The sequence below is a fragment of the Kogia breviceps genome, chromosome 16, assembly GCF_026419965.1.
Source record: "Kogia breviceps isolate mKogBre1 chromosome 16, mKogBre1 haplotype 1, whole genome shotgun sequence".
NCBI lineage: Eukaryota > Metazoa > Chordata > Mammalia > Artiodactyla > Physeteridae > Kogia > Kogia breviceps.
Genome location: NC_081325.1, coordinates 30,662,760 through 30,687,294, shown reverse-complemented (window position 1 = coordinate 30,687,294; position 24,535 = coordinate 30,662,760). Strand labels below are relative to the sequence as shown.

General features: G+C 35.3%; 1 pseudogene; it reads left to right on the top strand.

The window, feature by feature from the left end:
• The first annotated feature begins 1,160 nt into the window (after window positions 1–1,160).
• Window positions 1,161–1,834, top strand: LOC131743329 (thioredoxin reductase-like selenoprotein T; annotated as a pseudogene).
• Window positions 1,835–24,535: the final 22,701 nt, after the last annotated feature.

Below are 24,535 nucleotides of genomic sequence, written 5' to 3'. Positions count from 1 at the left end.
ATCAGGGAAGCCCCCTTTCAATGTATTTTGAAAGGAGGACTCAGTTCTGTCTGTAGACAGAAGGCTTCAGTTTCTTACCATGTGGGCCTCTCCATAGTGGTAACTTGAATGCCCTCACTACATGGCTGCTGGCTTCTTCCATAGCAAATAAGCTAAGAGCGAGACAAAAACTGCAGTTTTCTATGACCTAGACTTGGAAGTTTGACTCCATTATTTCTTCAATATTGTATTAGGTACACATGTTACAATATTGTATTAGTCATCTGCTGTGAGATAAGACGACACAAGCACATGAATATAGGGAGGTGAGGCTCATTGTGGGCTATCATGAGGTTATAAATTTGAAAAACTTTAATATTACAAAAGATTATATTTATAATATTATCTTAGAACCTCTCCAATTATTCTACTTTAATTCTGGAAGACAGTTTCCCAGAAAATATTTGCCTTCATGGAGATCCCAATTTAAAATAAAGGGCAGTAATTTAAACATTAAGATTTTTCTCTGGTATATATATATATATATATATATATATATATATATATATATAATCTATATATATATATTATATATATTATATATATATATTATATATATTTCATTTTTACAACTGTATTTTAACTTATGAGCAATTGTATATCCAAAGAAAAACGTAATCTATTATGAAGAACAAATAAAAGGACAGCATTTTCTTCCAAGCAGCTACGTGGCCTTGAATCATCTATGGAACTTCACTGTGTTTCAGCTTTGCCACCACTCAGATCAGTAATATAACGAATTGTCCCCTATATATCATGAAACTATTATGAGTGTAAAGAAAGCTACTGATGGGCTTCGCTGGTGGCGCAGTGGTTGAGAGTCCGCCTGCCAATGCAGGGGACACGGGTTCGTGCCCCGGGCTGGGAAGATCCCACATGCCGCGGAGCGGCTGGGCCCGTGAGCCATGGCCGCTGAGCCTGCGCGTCCGGAGCCTGTGCTCCGCAGCGGGAGAGGCCACAATAGTGAGAGGCCCGCGTACCGCAAAAAAAAAAAAAAAAAAAAAAAGAAAGCTACTGATGATAAACAGCAACGAAAAGTTAAATGGCTCGTGGCTCCAGCTCTGCCTTGGGCTGGCTGCGGTCTCTGTCTGAGGGCGGCTGAAGTGGTTGGCTCGTTTAAGATGAGGTTTCTGCTACTTCTCCTAGTGGCAGCGTCGGCAGTGGTCCGGAGTGATGCCTCCACCGACCTGGGCAGCGTGCCTGGCGAGAGATTAAAGATGCAGTACGCCACAGGGCCGCTGCTCAAGTTCCAGATTTGTGTTTCCTGAGGTTATAGGCGGGTGTTTGAGGAATACATGCGGGTTATTAGCCAGTGGTACCCAGACATCTGCATTGAAGGAGAGAATTACCTCCCTCAACCAATATATAGACACATAGCATCTTTCCTGTCAGTCTTCAAGTTAGTATTAATAGGCTTAATAATTGTTGGCAAGTATGCTTTTGCTTTCTTTGGTATGCAAGCTCCTAGCATCTGGCAGTGGGACCAAGAAAATAAGGTCTATGCATGTATGATGGCCTTTTTCTTGAGCAAGATGATTGAGAACAAGTATATGTCAACAGGTGCATTTGAGATAACTTTGAATGATGTACCTGTGTGGTCTAAGCTGGAATCTGGTCACCTTCCATCATGCAACAGCTTGTTCAAATTCTTGACAATGAAATGAAGCTCAGTGTGCATATGGATTCAATCCCACACCATCGATCATAGCCCCACCTATAAGCACAGAAAGCTCTTTTACATTAAGGGATTTTTGCAAGAGCAGCGTGACTGACATTATGAAGGCCTGTACTGAAGACAGCAATCTGTTAGTACAGACCAGATGCTTTCTTGGCAGGCTCATTGTACCTCTTGGAAAACCTCAATGTAAGACAGTTTTTCAGCACTGTCATATTTTGGAACTCTGCACATTCGTGGAGTGCAATAATACTGTACAGTTTTTCTTTCTTCTGCAAGTCCACTCGGTTAAGAGTTTTTTTTGTTGTTGTTGTTTGTTTGTTTTTTAATGCAGACATTACTACCTGTACTTTTTTTCTTGGTCATATTTGAAAAAGTAGAAAATTGAGTTGCTATTTGATTTTTTTTTCCAAAGATGTCTGTTAAGTCTGTTGTGATTTTATATGAATTTTCCTTTTTTATAGTTTAAAACTGATCCTTTTCGGGACTACAGCTGAAGTTCCCAAATAATTTATAAAAGTTTATCAGACATCTCTAATTTGTTCATGTCCAATTTACATAGTTTTCAAAATATTGCAGATTGTGAACAGCACATTATATAAGATTAAGTGGGGAAATCCTATATCCAGAGTACTCTACCAATTTGTGTATGTGTGTGTTGTGTGTGTGTGTGTGTGTGTGTGTGTGTGTGATTACCAGAGAACTACTAAAAGACCAACCACTTTTAAATCCTGTTAATGTAATTCAAAAGTCCTCCCTTAACCAATTTAATGAGTTGATTAACTGGGCCTTTATACTTAACTCAATAAAAAACTAAGCAGATGTAAGTTAAAAAAAAAAGAGAAGTTAAAAGACTGTGAAAAGGTAAGGTGTCTTCATTAAGTGATTTGCAAACATGTCTCATAAATGGTATTTGAATATTTGTAATTACCTAGCATGTATTATATACAAATAATAACCAATCTAGTCATTGTACAATGCTAATTTCAGGTGACTTTTCCCAAGACACTGTTTTTGGCTAACAGATTAGCTCATCAAAGAGGTAAATTTACAATGCCAAATGTAAAGACACTATTGACCATCAGGTACCATTTATCTTTATTTAAGCTCAGTGTAGAAGTGCAAATAAAATGGGAAGAAGACTGAGAAGGTATATAAAAATTCTTATCTGTGTCTACAAACCACAGTACTTTTAAAAAAATTAATTAATTTATTTATTTTTACCACAGTACTTTTAAAAAGCCTTAAAATATTAGTGGTATTAATCTATTTTAGAATGTAAAAGGTAAATAATGAAGACCATAAAGGGAATTCCTGGTTCTCAATAAAGCAAATTTCCCATGTATTCCAACTTCAACTTGTGGACAAAAAAAATAATAAAGTTACTGACGGATAATGTTTCAAGGCATCTACAATGGGCGCACAACTTGGATCACAGGCAGGTAGTTTTCAGATGGAACTCAAAGCAATTGCATCAGCTATGTGGAGCACCTTACAGATCACTGTAGAGCTAGATTGGATTTGATTTTCCCTCTGAAGTCATGTACTCATATAGAAGGAAGGTTTGGCTCAAACTTTCACTTCATAAAGTACTTTTAAATTTATTACCCAAAGTATACAATGACCTATTACTAAACATCATTTATAATGATTTATCACTGGTAACTTAATTTGTTCCACGATATCATATGATATTTGTCTTTCTCTGTCTGACTTACTTCACTTAGTAGGATAATCTCCAGGTTCATCCATGTTGCTGCAAATGGAATTATTTCATCCTTTTTAATGGCTGAGTAGTTGACATTACTATTATGTGTCTCCCATTCTTCTCCTTTCTCTGTGTGTGATTACTGTTATTATCCTGACCCTATCTAGCCACTGTATAATTGACTGTGTGAAACAGATAACTTGTCTTTTTGTCCATAATTCTCAAGAGAATCCACAAAAGGAACTATCCAGAGATTATCATCCATCATCTTTTATAAAAGGTTATTAACATCCTGAATATTGAGCTTGATGCTATGGCTAGCTGGGACTTTTGGATTGTCTTTCTTGGACAGGGGTGGGAGGGATTTCTGTTTGGAAATAAGAGTGAACTGAATATTTGGTAAACAGAAAAAGGAACTGTGGTAGCTATTAACATTGCTCACAGATACCTCATATTCTTCTAGCCACACAGCAGGACTGGAATTCCAACTAGTTAAGAATAAATTTTTACTGAGATGAATCAATTTCCATCAATATGTACCTGGTTTCAGGATAATTTTTCTTAATGCTTATATGTAATAATGTCTTCTCTAATAAAGTCTTCTTCCCTGAGTCATCATTTTCCTCTTTTTTAAATGGGGAAATATTCAGGGTTCATCTGTAGCTCTAATTTCATACTATATGCTCTCTGAGTGACCTTTTCTAATTTTATGGCTTCAGCTATCAACTATACTTTGGATGAATATTAAATTTCAGTCTAGATTGCTCTACTGAATTTGAAACTCAAATACCCAATACCTAATAGACATTTCAAACCCATTATTGCTCCAAATTGAATTGATTATTTTTATCATTGCAAATATGGCTGCCTTCCTAAATTTACCCCTTAACTGATAGTAATTGAAGGCCAAAAACCACAGAATTCTCTTAATTTTATTTTCTATATCTAATTGCTCACCAAGTCATGCTAACACTATTAAATAAGTATTTCTAGATTGCTTCCACTAGATTTTCCCCACTGTTACTTACCTCACTATCTTATGGCTTTACCATCCACTGTAATCCCTGATCCAAAGAAGTCAGATTATTTGAGACAGAAAAGGAACTTCAGTGATTATGATAAAAGATAAATTCTGTAATAGACATTTGCAGGAAGTAATATTGAAGAAAGACATCTAAATCAATCTCACATCTTCAGGAAACACTTCTAAGAGTATTATGCTGCTTTCATTCATTTCACAGATATTTATGATGTGAATTCTTTATGACAGGTCATCCTTTTCCTTTGTATCAGGTAACTCACTGTACCAACTATGGACAATATAAGACAGCATTTCTCTTGAATTCACTGAAGAAAAAGGTGGGAAATAATATTGTAGGGTACAGTGTTAGAAAAAACATCATTCTCTAGAAGTGTAATAAGACTGAATTGCAAAGTTCTTATTGGAAACTGTGAAACATGAATTTGGAAACGTCAGTGTTAGAGTAGGTTAAGACGTTGTATACTGTGTGATATTGTCAGAAGCTTATCTTTATAACAGGAACCCTAAGAAAAAGAACGACCTTCTGGACTGTATGACTTGGTAACTGGATCTTCCCTGTGTTTCAGCCCTCAGGGACAAATAAAGCTCTTTAGTTTATTTTTAGGCAGGAGTAGGTTTACCTTTAGATAAAGTTTTGATACATTTAGTCAAAATGAAAATTTAAAAGTGAGAATAACTTAAAAAATTCAACTGGAATAAAAGTGAGGTTCATACTTTACACAGATCAAAATGTGTCTTATTCAGTAGTGTTCAGAATATAGAAATAAGTAAAAAATGGTGATGATGGGGTTTCCCTGGTGGTGCATTGGTTAAGAGTCCGCCTGCCAATGCAGGGGACGTGGGTTCATGCCCCGGTCCAGGAAGATCCCACATGCTGCGGAGTGGCTAGGCCCGTGAGCCATGGCCACTGAGCCTGCACATCCAGAGCCTGTGCTCTGCAATGGGAGAGGCCACAACAGTGAGACGCCTGCGTACCACCAAAAAAAAAAAAAAAAAAAAGGTGATGATGGGAATCAAGAGAATGGAACAGTGAAACTAATAACATTTTATCTGTTGGATTTTTAATAAATAAAATAACCCTTTTATAAATGTTCATATTTTTGTACATTCTCCCAGATACACATGTATTCTTTTATAATAAGGAATAATGAATATAGTAATAAATTTGTTAGTGACCCTAACATGGACTTTCTGGAAAAATAAGTGTTAAATGAAAGATGTCATTTCTTATTATATTTGACATATATTAAGAAAAAAATAGTCATATTATAAGAAAATGGATGTACTTATGGCCTCCAACCTTCTCTGAATTATGAGCTACTAACTGAAATAACTTATGCCACTGGTTGTTCAAAAGTGCTGATGTGGTAGACTATTTGTCATCTTTCACTATTTTTTTGTTAAATATGGAGACTTCTAATAAACAATCGGTCTAGAAACTTGTAAATAAACAAACAAACCACAGAAATGTTAATACTGAATCCACATGATCATAAAAAACATTGAGAATCCAACAACACAGTTCTTGTCCAGTTTCTCTTTGTTAGTAAAATAAATGAAATGTCTATAATTTGTTAAATCTAGTGAGTTTATACAGGCACTCTGGGTAAATAAACAACATTGTTTGCCAATTATTTTCATTGAACAGACACTAATAAAAAATATAAAAGTTTTAATATGTAGACATTTTAAGTCATTCAAATTGGTTGTTTGCTATAATGAAACCAAGCTACTTGGCTGATCATGTGATATGTAGAATTTAACTGTATCCCACACAAATCCTGCAGATGGATGTTTATGGCAACTTTATTCATAATTGCCAAAACTTGGAAACAACCAAGATGTCCTTCAATAGATGAATGGACAAATAAATTCTGAGACATCCAGACAATTTAATATTATCTAGAACTAAAGAGCAATGAGCTATCAAGTCATGAAAAGGAAGGAAACTTGGAAGAAACTTAAATGCATAATACCAAGTGAAAGAAGGCAATCTGCAAAGGCTACATATTGAATGATTCCAACTATATGACATTCTGGAAAAAGCAAAACTATGGAGACAGTAAAAAGATCAGTGGCTGCCAGGTTTGGGGAGGCAAAGGATAAATAAATGCACAGATGACTTTTAGAGTGAAAATACTCCATATGACACCACAATTATAGATACATGTCATTATACAGTTTTCAAAACCCATAGGATGTACAATAGCATCAGTGAACTGTAATTAAAACCACAGACTTTGGGTGATTAGAATGTGTTAATGTAACCATCAGCCAACAATGTCCAACTGTAACAAATGTACCAAGCTGTGGGGATGGGGAGGCAGGCAGCATGTTGGCTGTGGGGAGGCGAAATATGTAGGAGAACAGGGAGTATATGGAAAATCTCTGTACATTCCCCTCAGTTTTGCTGTGAAACTAATATCCTTTACATTTTTTTTAAAATTAAAAGAACCCTTTAACTTGTTTGAGTGCAAGTATTTTTTCTGAAATACTTTTAATAAATTTTCATGTTAATACAAGCATACATCAGATATATTGTGGGTTCAGTTCCAGACCACCCAAATAAAGTGAGTATCACAATAAAGTGATTCATACAGATGTTTTGTTTTCCAGTGCATATGAAAGTTATGTTTACACTACACTGTCATCTGTTGTGTGCAATAGTATTATATCTAAAAAAAACCAATGTAGCTACCTTAATTAAAAATACTTTATTGATTAAAAAATGCTAACCATTATCTGAGCCTTAAGTGAGTCATAACAGCTTTGCAATAGTAACATCAAAGATCACTGAGCACAGATAACCGTAACAAATATAATAATAATGAAAATGTTTGAAATATTGTGAGAATTACCAAAATGTGACACAGACACAAAGTAAGCAAATGCTATTGGAAAAATAGCATCAGCAGACTTGCTCATCACAGTGTTGCCACAAACCTCAATTTGTAAAAAACACAATGTCTGCATAGTGCAATAAAGCAGACTGCAATAAAATGAGGTATGCCTGTAGTAAAAACAAAATGCTCAATAACATCTTGTCTTTCAATATTTAAAAAATATTATTTATTTCTTATTTTACTTTAAGGATGAATAAAATTTGGGTCACTTCTTACTGAAGATGATTTAATATCCCAGACCTGAAAAAAAAGATGAAATAAAAAGAAATTTGAAGTATATTTTAAACATGCATGTCATACTTTAATGAGTATGAGACAATGGTAAGCTTTAAGCCATATATCTGCTTGGAAGTATGGCATAGGTCCTAAGCACCTAAGAGAACAAAGCAAGATTCAGCAGAGTTACAGATTTCAATTTCATCATTATGTTTAAGAATTATAGTTTTGACACTAGGGTAAGGAAACTAAATAGACAAAGTCTCCAAGGAACAGCATTTATTCAACATGTGACAAGCAGGGAGAAAATATTTATATATGTAACATTGTATTTGTACACTTCATCTTGTACAGATCTAATTCTACCCAACAGGCCCCAGGATGAAAAAGCAAGCAAACAACTCCCCTGCCACCCCACCACACAGACACATAAAACAAAAATAAGATGAACAACTGCCAAAGGATAACAGATCATGAAATCTTTTATACTATGATTTTTCTTGATATTCTTTGCTTTCACTTACACCCTGGTATCTTTTCAAATTTCCAGATAATAAAATAAGGCTTTTAAACTCTTCTTTCATAAACTATAAATGTTCTGTTTCTATTGCTTCTTTTGACTCTGTCTCAAGAGACATGGAGAGATGAAAATATGAGTTTTTCATCTTTGACTCTTTCCTCTTTCCAAAGAAAATATACACCAAAAAAAGTAAGGTAAAAATTCTCCTTATCCTAGCATTAAATAATGATCTCTCATTAACTTATTCCAAATATACTATGTTTAATTTTATTTTATATATGTAGTAACTAATTTATACATTTATATTTTATATGTGATATGTGTTTTCAAAGACTATGAGGGCTAGTGAGAACTAATCATATGAGAGACCTTCAAGATGGCGAGGACTAAGATGTGGAGATCACCTTCCTCCACACAAATACATCAGAAATACATCTACATGTGGAACAACTCCTACAGAATACCTACTGAACACTGACAGAAGACCTCAGACTTCCCAAAAGGCAAGAAACTCCCCTTGTACCTGGGTAGGGCAAAAGAAAACAGAAAAAACAGAGACAAAAGAATAGAGAAGGGACCTGCACCTCTGGGAGGGAGCTGTGAAGGAAGAAAAGTTTCCACACACTAAGAAAGCCCTTCACTGGTGGAGATGCAGGGTGGCGGGGTGTGTGGGGAGGCTTCAGAGTCACGGAGGACTTCGCAAAAACAGTGGTGCAGAGGGCAAATCAGAGAGACTCCTGCACAGAGGATCAGTGTCAACCAGCACTCACCAGCCTGAGAGGCTTGTCTGCTCACCCTCCATGCTGGGTGGGGGATAGGGAGCTGAGGCTCTGGCTTTGTAGATCATATCCCAGGGAGAGGACTGGAGTTGGCTGCATGAACACAGCCTGAGGGAGGCTACTGCACCACAGCTAGCTGGTAGGGAGTCCGGGAAAATGTCTGGAACTGCCTAAGAGGCAAGAGACAATTGTTTTGGGGTGTGCAAGGAGAGGAGTTTCAGAACACTGCCTAAATGAGCCCCAGAGATGGGTGTGACACACAGCTATTAGAGAAGACACCAGAGATGGGCATGAAATGCTAAGGCTGCTGCTGCAGCCACCAAGAAGCCTGTGTGCAAGTATAGGTCACTATACAAACCTCCCCTCCTGGGACCCTGTGCAGCCCACCACTGCCAGGGTCCTGTAATCCAGGGACAACTTCCCCTGAAGAACACACAACATGCCTCAGGCTGTTGCAACATCACACTGCCTTCTGCCACCACAGGCTTGCCCAGCATTCCATACCCCTCTCGTCCGCATCCCCCGGCACCCGCCTGAGTGAGCCAGAGCTCCCAATCAGCTGCTACTTTAACCCTGTCCTGTCTGAGTGAAGAATAGATGCCCTCAGGTGACATACATGCAGAGGCAGAGACAAATCCAAAGCTGAACCCCAGGATCTGTGTGAGCAAAGAAAATAAAGCGAAATGTCTCCCAGCAGCCTCAGGAGGAGTGGATTAAATCTTGACAATCAACTTGAGGTCCCCAGTATCTCTGGAATACCTGAATAGACAAAGAATCATCCCAAAATTGAGCACTGGATTTTGGGAGCAATTGTAGACTTGGGGTTTGCTTTCTACTTCTAATTTGTTTCTGGTCTTATGTTTATCTTAGTTTAGTATTTAGAGTTTATTATGATTGGTAGATTTGTTTATTAATTTGGTTTCTCTCTTCATTTGTCCTAGGGTTCTGTCCATCGATTTTTCTTTTTAGTATAGTTTTTAGTGCTTGTTATCATTGGTGGATTTGTTTTTTGGTTTGGTTGCTCTCTTCTTTCCTTCTTTCTTTTTTTATTACTTTTTAATTTTTATATTTTTAATAATTTTTATTTTAATAACTATTTTATTTTACTTTTTTCTTCTTTCTTTCTTTCTTTCTTTCTTTCTTTCTTTCTTTCTTTCTTTCTTTCTTTCTTTCTTTTCTTTCTTATTTTCTCACTTTTCTTCTGAGCCATGTGGCAGACAGGGTTTTCATGCTCTGGCTGGATGTCAGCCCTGTGCCTTGATGGGGGAGAGCCGTGTTCAGGATATGGGTCCACCAGAGACCTCCCCCTGTTTGATATCATGTAATATCAAACAGTGAAAGATCTCTCAGAGACCTCCATCTCAATGCTAAAACCGAGTTCCACTCAACGATCTGCAAGCTACAGTGCTGGACACCCTATACCAAACAACTAGTAAGACAGGAACACAACCCCACCCATTAGCAGAGAGTCTGCCTAACATAATAATAAGGTCACAGACACCTCATAACACACTACTGAATGCGGTCCTCCCCCACAGAAAGACAAGATCCAGCCTCATCCACCAAAACACAAGCACCAGTCCCCTCCACCAAGAAGCCTACAGAAGTCACTGAACCAACCTTACTCACTGGGGGCAGACACCAAAAACAATGGGAACTATTAACCTGCAGGCTGTGAAAAGGAGACCCCGAACACAGTAAGTTAAGCAAAATGAAAACAGAGAAACACATAGCAGATGAAGGAACAAGGTAAACACCCACCAGACCCAACAAATGAAGAGGAAATAGGAGGTTTACTTGGAAAAGAATTCAGAGTAATAACAGTAAAATTGATCCAAAATCTTGGAAATAGAATGGAGAAAATACAAGAAACTTTTCACAAGGATCTAGAAGGACAAAAGAGCAAACAAACAATGATGAACAACACAATAAATGAAATTAAAATTTTCCTAGAAGGAATCAATAGCAGAATAACTGAGGCAGAAGAACACATAAGTTACCTGGAAGATAAAACAGTGGAAACAACTACCACAGATCAGAATGAAGAAAAAAGAATGTAAAGAATTGAGGAGAGTCTCAGAGACCTCTGGGAGAACATTAAACACACCAACATTCGAATGATAGGGGTCCCAGAAGAAAAGAAGAAAAATAAAGGGACTGAGAAAATATTTCAAGAGATTATAGTTGAAAACTTCCCTAATATGGGAAAGGAAACATTCAATCAAGTCCAGGAATCACAGAGAGTCCAACACAGGATAAATCCAAGGAGAAACACACCAAGACACATATTAATCAAACTCTCAAAAATTAAATACAAAGAAAACATATTAAAAGCAGTAAGGGAAAAACAACAAATAATATACAAGGGAATCCTGATAAGTTTAACAGCTGATCTTTCAGCAGAAACTCTGCAAGCCAGAAAGGAGTGGGAGGACATATGTAAAGTGATAAAAGGGTAAAATCTATAACCAAGATTACTCTACACAGCAAGGATCTCATTGAGATTCAATGGAGAATTTAAAACCTTTAATAAAATTTCACTTAGCAAAAGCTAAGAGAATTCAGCAACACAAAACCAGCTTTACAAGAATGCTAAAGGAACTTCTCTGGGCAGGAAACACAAGAAAAGGAAAAGATCTACAATAACAAACGCAAAACAATTAAGAAAATGGTAATAGGAACTTACATATCGATTACTACCTTAAATGTAAATGGATTAAATGCTCCTACCAAAAGACATAGACTGGCTGAATGGATAAAAAAACAAGACCTGTATATATGCTGTCTAAAAGAGACCCACTTCAGACCTAGGGACACATACAGATTTAAAGTGAAGGGATGGAAAAAGATATTCCATGCAAACGGAAATCAAAATAAAGCTGGAGTAGCAATTCTCATATCAGACAGATGGACTTTAAAAAAAAGACTATTACAAGAGACAAAGAAGGACATTACATAATGATCTAGGGAGCAATCCAAGAAGATATAACAATTGAAATTATTTATATATCCAACAAAGGTGCACCTCAATACATAAGGCAAGTGCTAACAGCAATAAAAGGGGAAACTGACAGTAACACAATGATAGTAGTGAACTTTCATGCCCCACTTTCACCAATGGACAGATCATCCAAAATGAAAATAAATAAGGAAACACAAGCTTTAAATGATACATTAAACAAGATGGACTTAATTGATATTTATGGGACATTCAATCAAAAAACAACAAAATACACTTTCATCTCAAGTGCTCATGGAACATTCTCCAGGATAGATAATATCTTGGGTCACAAATTAAGCCTTGGTAAATTTAAGAAAATTGAAATCATATCAAGTATCTTTTCTGACCACATGCTAGTAGACTAGATATTAATAACAGGAAAAAAATACAAATACATGGAGGCTAAACAGTACACTACTAAATATCCAAGAGATCACTGAGGAAATCAAAATATACCTATAAACAAATGACAATGAAAACACAACAACTCAAAACATATGGGATGCAGCAAAAGCAGTTCTAGGAGGGAAGTATATAGCAATACAATCCTAATTCAAGAAGCAAGAAAAATGTCAAATAAACAACCTAACCTTACACCTCAAGCAATTAGAGAAGGAAGAACAAAAAAAAAGCCAAAAGTAGCAGAAGGAAAGAAATCATAAAGATCAGATCAGAAATAAATGAGAAAGAAATGAAGGAAACAATAGTAAAGATCAATAAAACTAAAAGCTTGTTCTTTGAGAAGATAAACAAAATTGATAAACCATTAGCCAGACTTAACAAGAAAACAAGGGAAAAGACTCAAATCAATAGTTATAGTAACAAAAAAAAGAGAAGTAACAACTGACACTGCAAAAATAAAGGATAATGAGAGATTACTACAAGTAACCATATGCCAATAAAATGGACAACCTGGAAGAAATGGACCAATTCTTAGAAAAGCACAACCTTCCAAGAGTGAATCAGGAAGAAATAGAAAATATAAACAGATCAATCACAAGCACTGAAATTGAGACTGTGATAAAAAAATTTTCCAACATACAAAAACTCAGGACCACATGGCTTCACAGGTGAATTCTATCCAACATTTCGAGAAGAGTTAAGACCTATCCTTCTCAAACTCTTCCAAAATATAGCAGAAAGGGAACACTCCCAAACTCATTCTACGAGGCTACCATCACCCTGATAACAATACTAAACACAGATGTCACAAAGAAAGAAAACTATAGGCCAATATCACTGATGAACATAGATACAACAATCCTCAACAAAATGGAAGCAAACAGAATCCAACAGAACATTCAGAGGATCATACAACATGATCAAGTGGGGCTTATCCCAGGGATGGAAGGATTCTTCAATATACATGAATCAAACATTGGGAAAAAACATAGTAAAAAATTGAAGGAGAAAAACCATATGATAATCTCAATAGATGCAGAAAAAGCTTTTGACAATATTCAGCACCCATTTATGATAAAAACCCTCCAGAAAGTAGGCATAGAGGGAACTTACCTCAACATAATAAAGGCCATATATGACAAACCCACAGCCAACCTCATTCTCAGTGGTGAAATCCTGAAAACATTTCCTCTAAGATCAGGAACAAGACAAGGTTGTCCACTCTCACCATTATTATCCAACATAGTTTTAGAAGTTTTAGCCTCAGCAATCAGAGAATAAAAAGAAATAAAAGGAATCCAAATTGGAAAAGAAGAAGTAAATCTGCCACTGTGTGCAGATTACATGATATTATACATAGAGAATCCTAAAGATGCTACCAGAAAACTACTATAGTTAATCAATCAATTTGGAAAAGTAGCAGGTTACAAAAGTAATGCACAGAAGTGTCTTGCATTCCTATACACTATGTATGAAAAATCTGGAAGATAAATTAAGGAAACACTCCCAATTACCATTACAACTAAAAGAATAAAATACCTGGGAAGGGGACTAAAGATTTGCATGCAGAAAACTATAAGACACTGATGAAAGAAATTAAAGATGATACCAACAGATGGAGAGATATACCATTTTCTTCGATTGGAAGAATCAACACTGTGAAAATGACTATACTACCCAAAGCAATCTACAGATTCCATGCAATCCTATCAAACTATCACTGGCATTTTTTACAGAACTAGAACAAAAAGTTTCACAATTTGTATGGAAACACAAAAGACCCTGAATAGACAAAGCAATCTTGAGAATGAAAAATGGAGCTGGAGGAATCAGGCTCCCTGACTTCAGACTATACTACAAAGCTACAGTAATCAAGACAGTATGGTACTGGCACAAAAACAGAAATATAGATAAATGGAACAGGATAGAAACCCCAGAGATAAACCCACACACATATGGTTACCTTATTTGTGATAAAGGAGGCAAGAGTATACAATGGAGAAGACAGCCTCTTCAATAAGTGGTGCTGGGAAAACTGGACAGCTACAGGTAAAAGAATGAAATTAGAACACTCTCTAACACTATACACAAAAATAAACTCAAAATGAATTAAAGACCTAAATGTAAGGCCAGACTACAAAACTCTGAGAGGAAAACATAGGCAGAACACTCTATGACATAAATCACAGGATGAACCTTTTTGACCCTCCTCATAGAGAAATGGAAATTAATATAAAAATAAAACAAATGGGACCTAATGAAACTTAAATGCTTTTGCACGGCAAAGGAATCCATAAACAAGATGAAAAGACAACCCTCCTAATGGGAGAAATATTTGCAAATGAACCAACTGACAAAGGTTTAATCTCCAAAATTTACAAGCAGCTCATGCAACTCAATATCAAAAAAACAATCAATCCAATCCAAAAATAAGGAGAAGACCTAAATAAACATTTCTCCAAAGAAGATATACAGATTGCCAACAAACACATGAAAGGTTGCTCAACATCACTAATCATTAGAGAAATGCAAATCAAAACTACAATGAGATATCACCTCACAACATTCAGAATGGCTATCATTAAAACATCTACAAACAGTAAATGCTGGAGAGGATGTGGAGAAAAGGGAACACTCTTGCACTGTTGGTGAGAATGTTAATTGTTACAGCCACTATGGAGAACAGTATGGAGGTTCCTAAAAAAACTAAAAATAAAACTACCGTAGGACCCAGCAATCCCACTACTGGGCATATACCCTAAGAAAACCAGAATTCACAAAGAGTCATGTACCACAATGTTCATTGCAGCTCTATTTACAATAGCCAGGACATGGAATCAACCTAAGTGTCCATCAACACATGAATGGATAAAGAAGATGTGGCTCATATATTCAATGTAATATTACTCAGCCATATAAAGAAATGAAATTGAGTTATTTGTAGTGAGGTGGATGGATCTAGAGACTGTTATACAGAGTGAAGTAAGTCAGAAAGAGAAAAACAAATACCGTATGCTAACACACATATATGGAATCTAAAAAAAAAATAAAGGTTCTGAAGAAGCTAGGGGCAGGACAGGAATAAAGACGCAGATGTAGAAAATGGACTTGAGGACACAGGGAGGGGGAAGGGTAAGTTGGGACGAAGTGAAAGAGTGGCTTGTACATAAATACACTACCAAATGTAAAATAGATAGCTAGTGGGAAGCAGCTGCATAGCACCGGGAGATCAGCTCAGTGCTTTGTGATCACCTAGAGTGGTGGGATAAGGATGATGGGAGCGAGACACAATGGGTAGGAGAAATGGGGATATATGTATATGTATAGCTGATTCACTTTGTTATAAAGCAGACACTAACACACCATTGGAAAGCAATTATATTCCAATAAAGTTAAAAATAAAAATTAAATTAAAATAAAAATATAAAAGAAAACTAATCATACAGAGAATATTGATCACTTAAGGAATTATGACACCCATATTCCTGGAATCACACACAAATACACAGGAAAGAAGAAAAAAAAAAATACTGGTTTATTGGAAGCTCCAACAATGTGTAAGTACAGTGGTTGCCATTCCTTGTGTTCTGCCTTCTTGTCTATATCAGATTGATTGAAAGGGAAGAGTTCGGATTTGCCTAATTTGTTGATGTGCCATAGCATCCTATTAAACGTGAAAAATTCAGTAAATTCAATATTTTATTTCTGATTTCTTTTTAACTTTTGTTTCTTATTTCATTGACCAGTTTTTTTTTTTTTTTTGATTCAGTGATTTAATCAAATAAAAATGAAAGTAGCTGCTCTTATAGCTAGTATCTTAACAAATAAAACTGGAAATTGGGAAAAAATGCCAACAGATATTTTTGCCTGATTTTTATTGAATTGGTAACACATGTTCCTATGCCATTGTATCCCTTATTTCATTGGTGGTTGTTCTCTACTTATTCCTGCAAGACCCTAACCTTCTCTCAAACCCTGCATATGATCTCTAGAATTTAACAGAGGTTTAAATTTGCTCATAAGAAAGTACTCTTACTTCTTACCTGTTCATACATGTTCTCTCTGCTTAATACAGGTGCAACCTCATGGTTCCAGGTTTGTTTAGTTATTGTGATGAAGAAGCTGAAACATTTTCTTTCTTTATATTGTTTTCAGTTAGCGGATTGTTAAAGTTGTCTTGGCTTCTCCAGCATTTTAGAGTTACAATGATAATTGCTTTCTCTGATCTTACTGATGGATCTTTGGGCTCAGAGAGATGTTTGAGTGTTAGGTATGTCATGTTATATTTGGAATCACTCTTTTTTCATGAGAGTATTTCTGTTATTCTGCTAACTTTTCTCCCTTACCTCTTTCTCTTAGGATGACTCTTTTTTTCTAGGTGAGAGAAATACAAAAGACCTTCTGGTTGATTTATTCCATAAATCCTTGAGACATGAGTAAGCACTTTGGCTTTGCTTTGGTGGACACAGCTGTAATTGTCTACTAAATATAGTTGAGATGTTAGATTTCTTAAATAAAGACGATGAGCATGTTTACAAATAAATATATGGTGATTTATCCCTCTTCATATATATACTCTTTCCACTGGAAATGTAGTCTCCTTAGTGAGTGTAACCAGGACTGACTGGCTTTATCATCTCATATTCTACCTGCATTTGTTTTATCTCACTATATATATATATATATATATATATATATATATACACACACATATATATACACATATATATATTTATTTATTTAATTTATTTTCTCTGGTAGCATTGTATATAATCTATAAGCATTATGAATATAATCCTAGTAAATTAAAAAAAGAATGACTAAGCATATTTCCTTAACGAATTTCAATGTCACATAATAGCTCAATTTACCTACAGATAATATGTTAATAACAAGTGGACATATAGTTAAAATAAGAGAATATTATTGCTTGGGATTTAAGCTTCAGTATATAAACATCTCTCATGATATGATTAAATTTTACCAGCTTTATGTCAGTAAATGTTTAATAACTAGTTTTTAGTGGAAAAAGAGCCCTGATTTATAACATTTACCAATTTCCATGGTGTAAATACTCTCACAGTGACTGATTTTCAGCTACAAAAATTATGTCCATGAACATGCAGTTGGGAGGAAATGTAGAATATCAGCTTTGTCTCACTAGCTGGTACAAGCTAGGATGAGCCTTCCACAAAGCACTATTATTTGTTTTTATGTATCTTACAATAAGTAATTGAAAAGTTTCTATTTCTAAGCTAATATATTTTAAATTTTGAACTAAAATTCAGGATATTTTAAGTGCTAGATTTATATAATAACCTTAAAATGTCAATCACTCGGAGCTTGCACCTGCAGATAGTAAGAATCATGTATCTTGGACATCAAAGATATTTCTGTAATAAGCAAAAATAATGGGACAAAACTCTTTAAGAATCATAATGCATATAATGATGGAAAGACATGGGTAGGGGTATTCCTTAGGAAATGTTTCCTTAACAGATTTAAGAATGGCCTAGGTTAAAAATTACATTGCTTAGAAAAGAATTTAATATTGAACTCAGTTCATTTTACAAGAGAAAAAACAATTCCACTATGTTTACTAAAATCTTTAAAACTTCATTGTTCATAAAATCCTGGCTTTGACTTTTGCAAGACATATATATTTCAATTTTATGATTCAAGTTCAGTCTTTCAAATATTTCTGTCAGAAAGTCTATAATACATGAGATAAAGCAATAAACTGGAAACTTTGATTTCATATCCTTCTCACACTAACTTCCTTCAGTAAGTCTATTGTATGGTAATATATATATGATATATTGTATAGGACTTAAGATATCAAAGAAAGACATTCCCAAAATAATACTGATTCATGAGAATGTCATAGGATTAGATAAGGTCACACACACATTTATTACATCTATTCATTTCATATTTAAATAAACTCAACAAAAATATTTCTAGTTTAGAACACCAGTGTTGGCTGCCAACTTTTGTTCTACCTTTGCACAGTTCTGAATATCATAAATGTCTCCACACATTGTCTTCTTTTTGTTCTTAGGTTTATCCAATAGAACGACATAAACCAGTGTCCTTAGTCTAAGTCCTTCAAGTACTGACAATAGCTTAATATTATTTAGTCTTTTCTCACGTATGTAAATCCATTTTCATCAACCATTAGTAACAAAAGTTCTGTATTCTTTTAATATCCTGATTACATTTTTTCTGAGTGCTTTCCAATTTTTGATATTATTTTTAATGTTTTCAAGAACTGAACATAAATTTCCAGATGTGGTAGTGCCACTGATGATTAGAAAAGGACTTATATCTTATTTATTATAGACTACTTCTAGCAATTCTGCTTAAGAAAACTACTAGGCTGCTAAGTGTATTTTAAGCACTCATCACACAAATACACCCCCCCACACACACACTCTACCATCCACACAAAAAAGTTTATATTCACATTTTTTCTAAGATTGCACACCACACTCTTTTCTCTTGCATTTGGGACTTTATAACGATGAAAATGGCTGTGTAATCAAACCAAAGACATATTTGAAGCTAAGTACAGCAAAATATAAAGAACAAGAATAGAATGTTATTTCACCTAAATCCCTCTGTCTTTTCAATAATATTTTCTCAAATATGAATATTTCAAGATCCTTCCCAAAGAAGGCCAAAGACATTTTAAATGATCACAGCTATACACCCATGATGTCCTTTATACAAGATAGTAAGCACATTGATAAGTTCACCTCTATTCTAGCTGGTAATTTTATCACTTGCTGCTTTAGATACATGAAACTATTTTTGAATGACTGAGATTTAGCAGAGATTATAAAACAAACCTACACAAAATTTAACAGAGATTATAAAACAGACCTACACAAAATACTGATCATCAATGTTATAGAATACAAATATCATATTTCAAAAGATCAAAACAATGTCATCATCCTATTTTCCTCTTTTCCCTGCTTTGGCTCTGCTCCTGAGGGGTCAGATACATGATGTATGATGAAAGGGGTAAAGTCTTACTTCTCTCTCTGTCCAGCATTTCTCCCTTGGGATTCTTTCCTCTACTCTACTCTTACACCCTTGCTTTATGCATTTCTTTATTCTATTTTCTATTTATCCATGAATATCTAGCTTCAACACTATTTGAGTCAGACAGGATATCATAATATTTCCCTTATGTGTGGGTGTGTGTATAAGGAGAAATGGCTGACAAATATCTCATTAATAAGGTTATGTGGCAGATCATTCAAGAACCATTATCATTTGAAGATAATGGTAGGACAATTCCTATGTTCTTTTTTCTACATGAGTTTTCCTGTGTAATACATGGAAAATATTAAATGTGATTTTTCCGCTAGCTAAATTAAATACATGTGTGAAACCCAAATTTCAGGATTTGTTAATTATTGCTAAAAGATCTTGAACTTCCAACACAAATTCCAGTGGGTTGATTACATTATGAATCCAGGATTCCCTGACTAAAAAGTGACCACATGTCACTGACCATTGCTTGTACCTAAGAGAAAGAGATCATGGATCAAATCAGTATTTTCCACACTTTCTGGAAATGTTAGCTTACTCTTCCTGCCAGTTTTTAGCCACAATTCCATTAAAATATCTATGTGAAATTTATACCATAAATTAAATCATACAAATGTGGCAGCAGTGTTATTTCATATCTTGATGCCATGTAAAGATGATCTATATGAAGATGAGAGTAAAGATCAGAGTATATTTTGATAAGTGTTTCTGCCACAATTAATGGTGCCAATTTTTTTTTTAATGGTACACATTTTTTTTAGATTTAAAAAATTTTAATTCTAGATCTTTTTCCTTCATATTCTGTTGCTCTATTGCAGTCCTAGTCAGCCTGCTCTCTGCACTGACCCTGGGTAGATGTCCTTTGAAAACTGGGAGGTTCAAGGAGAGGGTTAAAAACTAGAATTTCAAAAAGATTTCAGAGAAATGGTGTGCTTCTAATCAGTGTTGAATAGCACTCCTGAATGTCTCCTGGCCCTTTACAACAGTATTCATTTGACTTTTGATGGACTTTTTTTCTGTCTTCCCTACTTCCATCTTTACTGCCATCTGACATGTTGGTTATAAGTGTATGTTTCAATCAATCTGTTTCTTTTCTACTTTCCTAGTGTTGACATTTCTCACTGTAATCCATGCTGACCTTCCTACTGCCTGTATCTTCTGCCACAGGACCCTTATTTCTCATATAAAGATAAGCCAGCCATTCGCTCTGATTCAACCCAAAGGGAGATTCTTGGGAATGATTACAGAAACCAGTGGGAAAAATATGTGCGTATAATGCTTATGGTGGTGTTTCACAGTCATAATAGTTGTCTTGCTAATATTTTGACTTTGCTCATGTTTTAAAATATTTACAAAAATGTTAGGATGAATTAAAAGCAAGAGGGATAAAGTGAAATCATTAGGATGACTCTTATGTGATAGTATTCTTACTTCAACTGCAGATTATTTTGTATGTAAGAATTCAACAGTGGTCATTGAAATAATACCTAGAATTTCAGTTCACTGTTTAACTGTACATTGATGTTTTACGTCTTTATCCACAGTTTAAAATACATGAGCCTAAACGAGCCTTTGGCCAGAAAAAATAATTAAGTGTGAAAAATTGCATTTGTAAACTGAAAAAAAATGAGGTATTCTTCTTTCTTTATTTGCAGGGGAGCACTGGTAAAAATGTGTACTAGAGATTTACCCTCTTATATTGTTTTTCCAACATGATCTTTTAGCCATTATCTTTCAATTGTACAATGTGGTAATTTTTACTAAGGTAATTCAACTATTAGAATGTGCAACCTGGGGGCTTATTTGTTTTTCTTTCAACAGTTTAAACTACTATGTAGGCAATGGTATTACCTTTACCATCTCACTAGTTTGAAACCTAAACAAACAAACAAGAAAAAAGCAGAATTTTTATGCCACAGTGGTAGGGTGTGGTAAAGAAACCAATGCAGAAAGCTGAATGAGTTCTCACATGTGCCAAAATATAATATTCTTTGAGCCAATGCAACTCAGGCAGACCATAATAACCTGTTGGGGTTAGAAAAGTTCATGCCAAAAATGGATGATTTCCCTAGAGCCAATCAAAATGATGGAAACATTGGTGCAAAATCACAGCTGAGCAGGTTTAGTCCTCTCTTCACTAGCTACAGATGGCATGTAATTTAGAATGCCCATTTGGTGAAATTTACCCGTTCCTCTAGAGATCACACATATGGGTTTGCATTTAAAAAGAAATTGTACCATGAATAGCTTTTTAAACAACAGATGTAAGTATTGACAGTAAAAGGATGTCCAAAAAGCAAAGTATGTCCACATAAGAGGAAAAAAAGAGCGTATGTTATACTTTATAGCACTGTAAGTGGCCTTTTAACTTAAAAAAAAAAAAGAAAATAATTATGAAATCAATTCATACAATGCTTGCCAAGGCATGAATTAGATGGGAGATTCTCTCTTCACACTATGTTACTTTCCAGTAATTTACTCCTTTTTTTCCCACCTTTTTATTTTACAACCATACTCTTAAATCCCCAAAGAATACAGAAGTACCTTAAGAGGAGTTCTGAGATCTGTGAGTCAATCTGTGCCCTCTGCTTCTCACAGCGCTGTTGTTTGTAGTTGTTGTTTGTTTATTTCTTACAAGGAATTCATAATAGATCTGTGAAACCCCCAACATCATTTAAAAATTGAATGCACTTGTGTAAGTGTACACAAAGGGAGATATTTGTTTTTGCAGATGTGTGCACTAGTTAGTAAAGGATGTTGTTACAAATTGTGAGGTTTCCAATTGCCTGTCCTTTATTGCTTCCTTTAAAGAAGGAAATTAATTGTGTGAAATTGCCTTGCTGGTAAAGTGATATGAGATTGCAATGCCAGCATTGACCTAATCTAGCAGTAAAACAGGCAATCACATCCTCAGTGAACACTCACAGAAACATTTGATTTCAGGAGTGTGCAAGACCAAAGTTTCCCTGGAGAAACATGCACATAATTTCCATTCTTGTATTCAAAGGTAGTTCCGTTGTGGATTTCTCCCATACAGTGTAAGCCTTCTTTGCTTTTATTGAAGGATAATGCTTTGTACGTCACAGTACAGTCCCATATGCAAGGAAACTACAATTAAAAGTTTAGGTATGGACATCAGGCATTTGACACTGTTTCTTGATTGAATGAAATACAATGTTACTTTTCTCTCATTCTCTGATACAATGATGTACTGGAATACTAACAGCTATGCAAATGATGACATTAACAGGAAGATACCATTTTTCTGGCTGTTTATGACTAGCATCAGGTGAAAAATTGTGGGAGATTGAATTGCTTTTGTTTAGAGGTGCAAAGACAGGCAATTGGTACTATCCCAGGAAGCAAAGGAAAATGAAATTGCTTGTACAAAGGGATGAACAGATTCAGATTAGTATTCAAATATTTATGATACCATTAAATGGATGCAGTGAAGATGTAAAATATGGAATACCCATAACGTACATATTCAAATAAGAGAACTGGTGTTATCATGAATCTTCTTCTATATTCAGCTTTATTTTTGAACTGGATATTTACAAAGAAACTATGACATTGCCCAAGCTGTATTAAATTTGTGTATTAAATTAATTCAAGTGCTTTTTTATTTCACATAGCTGACAATATTAGAAGTATAAAGGCTTGTATATATTACATATATAACCATAAATGCAGTTCATTGTTGTATTCCCACAGTGTGCTAACTGCCACTGTGAAATTAGACAAAAAGCTCTGACTTTAGAAATTTACAGTTTGAGAAAACAAAGAAAATAAATCAAGGCTTTCACAAAATTATCAAATGTTTTCATTAGAAATGGAATAACTTATGTGTAAGTTCCTGCATACAAGAATGTGCATTAAAGACAATTTTGAAGGAAGAGGGTGTCTACAGAGAGGAAGACAAACAAATTTCCAGGCATACAGAAACCTCCAAAGGTGAAGCCCAGAAACAAATTGCATGAGTAATTGGAGAGGAGCGATGGCAGTAGGAGGAGGTATAGTAAAGTTGGTCCATTGTGACCATATGCTGCAAGGGGCTTTGTGGAGGGTTTGTAGATCTGATTTTTCCTGTACTTCTGATTAATCTGGGCTCTCTCCATTGCTTAGGAACAGGCATTAAAGCAGACCCTCAAGTGATTACGTTTGGACTTTAGACTTCAAAAATGGCATTTTAGGTGTAGGAAAAGACATAGGTTTCAGAAGTGGCATTCCAGGTGTAGGGAAAGGCTAGAAAATAGACAGAACAGATATTTGCTACCAATCTCCTTTTCTCTACTCCCCTCTGCCATACACACACACATAAGACACTCCAGGCCCAGTGAAAATCATTTCAAATAGAATGAGGATTAAAGAGAAAAGTAAAACAATGTAGGTAGGTGCTGGGGAGTGTCCTGGAGAAGAGATCAGATGTCCACTCACCATGGAGAAGGGTCAACCATGACACAGAGGGTAAAGTATAAGAGAAGGCAGGTATAGGGTAGCCTCATGGACTCTCTCTGCTCCTTGATGGGGAATAAGAAGAGCCCTCTCTTTCTTATGCCTGAATGTGGCCTGAACTAGCAGACTATATTATTTTAGCTGAGAGGAGGAAATCATGAATTGATCGGACATCTGCACCCGCCCTGCCCCTCCCCCCCCAGGTCACATAAATATTCCAGAAGCTAGACGGCTTACTAGGGAGAAGTTTGGAAGGTATAAGAGCTGCCATTGATCAAATTTATCCTGAAACAACTGGGAAAACTCTCAAGTAATTGAATTTATCCTGAATTGATGACATTAAGTTTTCTATTATCAGATAAAATGACTCACTATAAAAATTTACTTCAGTTAGATCTTTTAAATGCTAGATTTTTGCACATCTAAGAGCATGAATGGAGAAATGATACTTGTTATGTAAATTAATCAATAAATAAGGATTTTGGAAATTAGCTGTGATTTCTAATCACGAATTTTTTGTGGAGATAACATTCGTGTACATAAAACAATTAGTGAACAATCCATGATTATAAGTAAGTACTAAAATATATGACACAGACTACTAGTTGTGTGGACATTTGGAAAAGAGAAGATAAGTGAAGATTGGGAAGGTCACAAATGGCTTCCCAGAAGTTCTGAAAAGGTGACTATGCCCTGAGAGAAAGAACATTTGAGGATAGGAGAGGGACAGGAA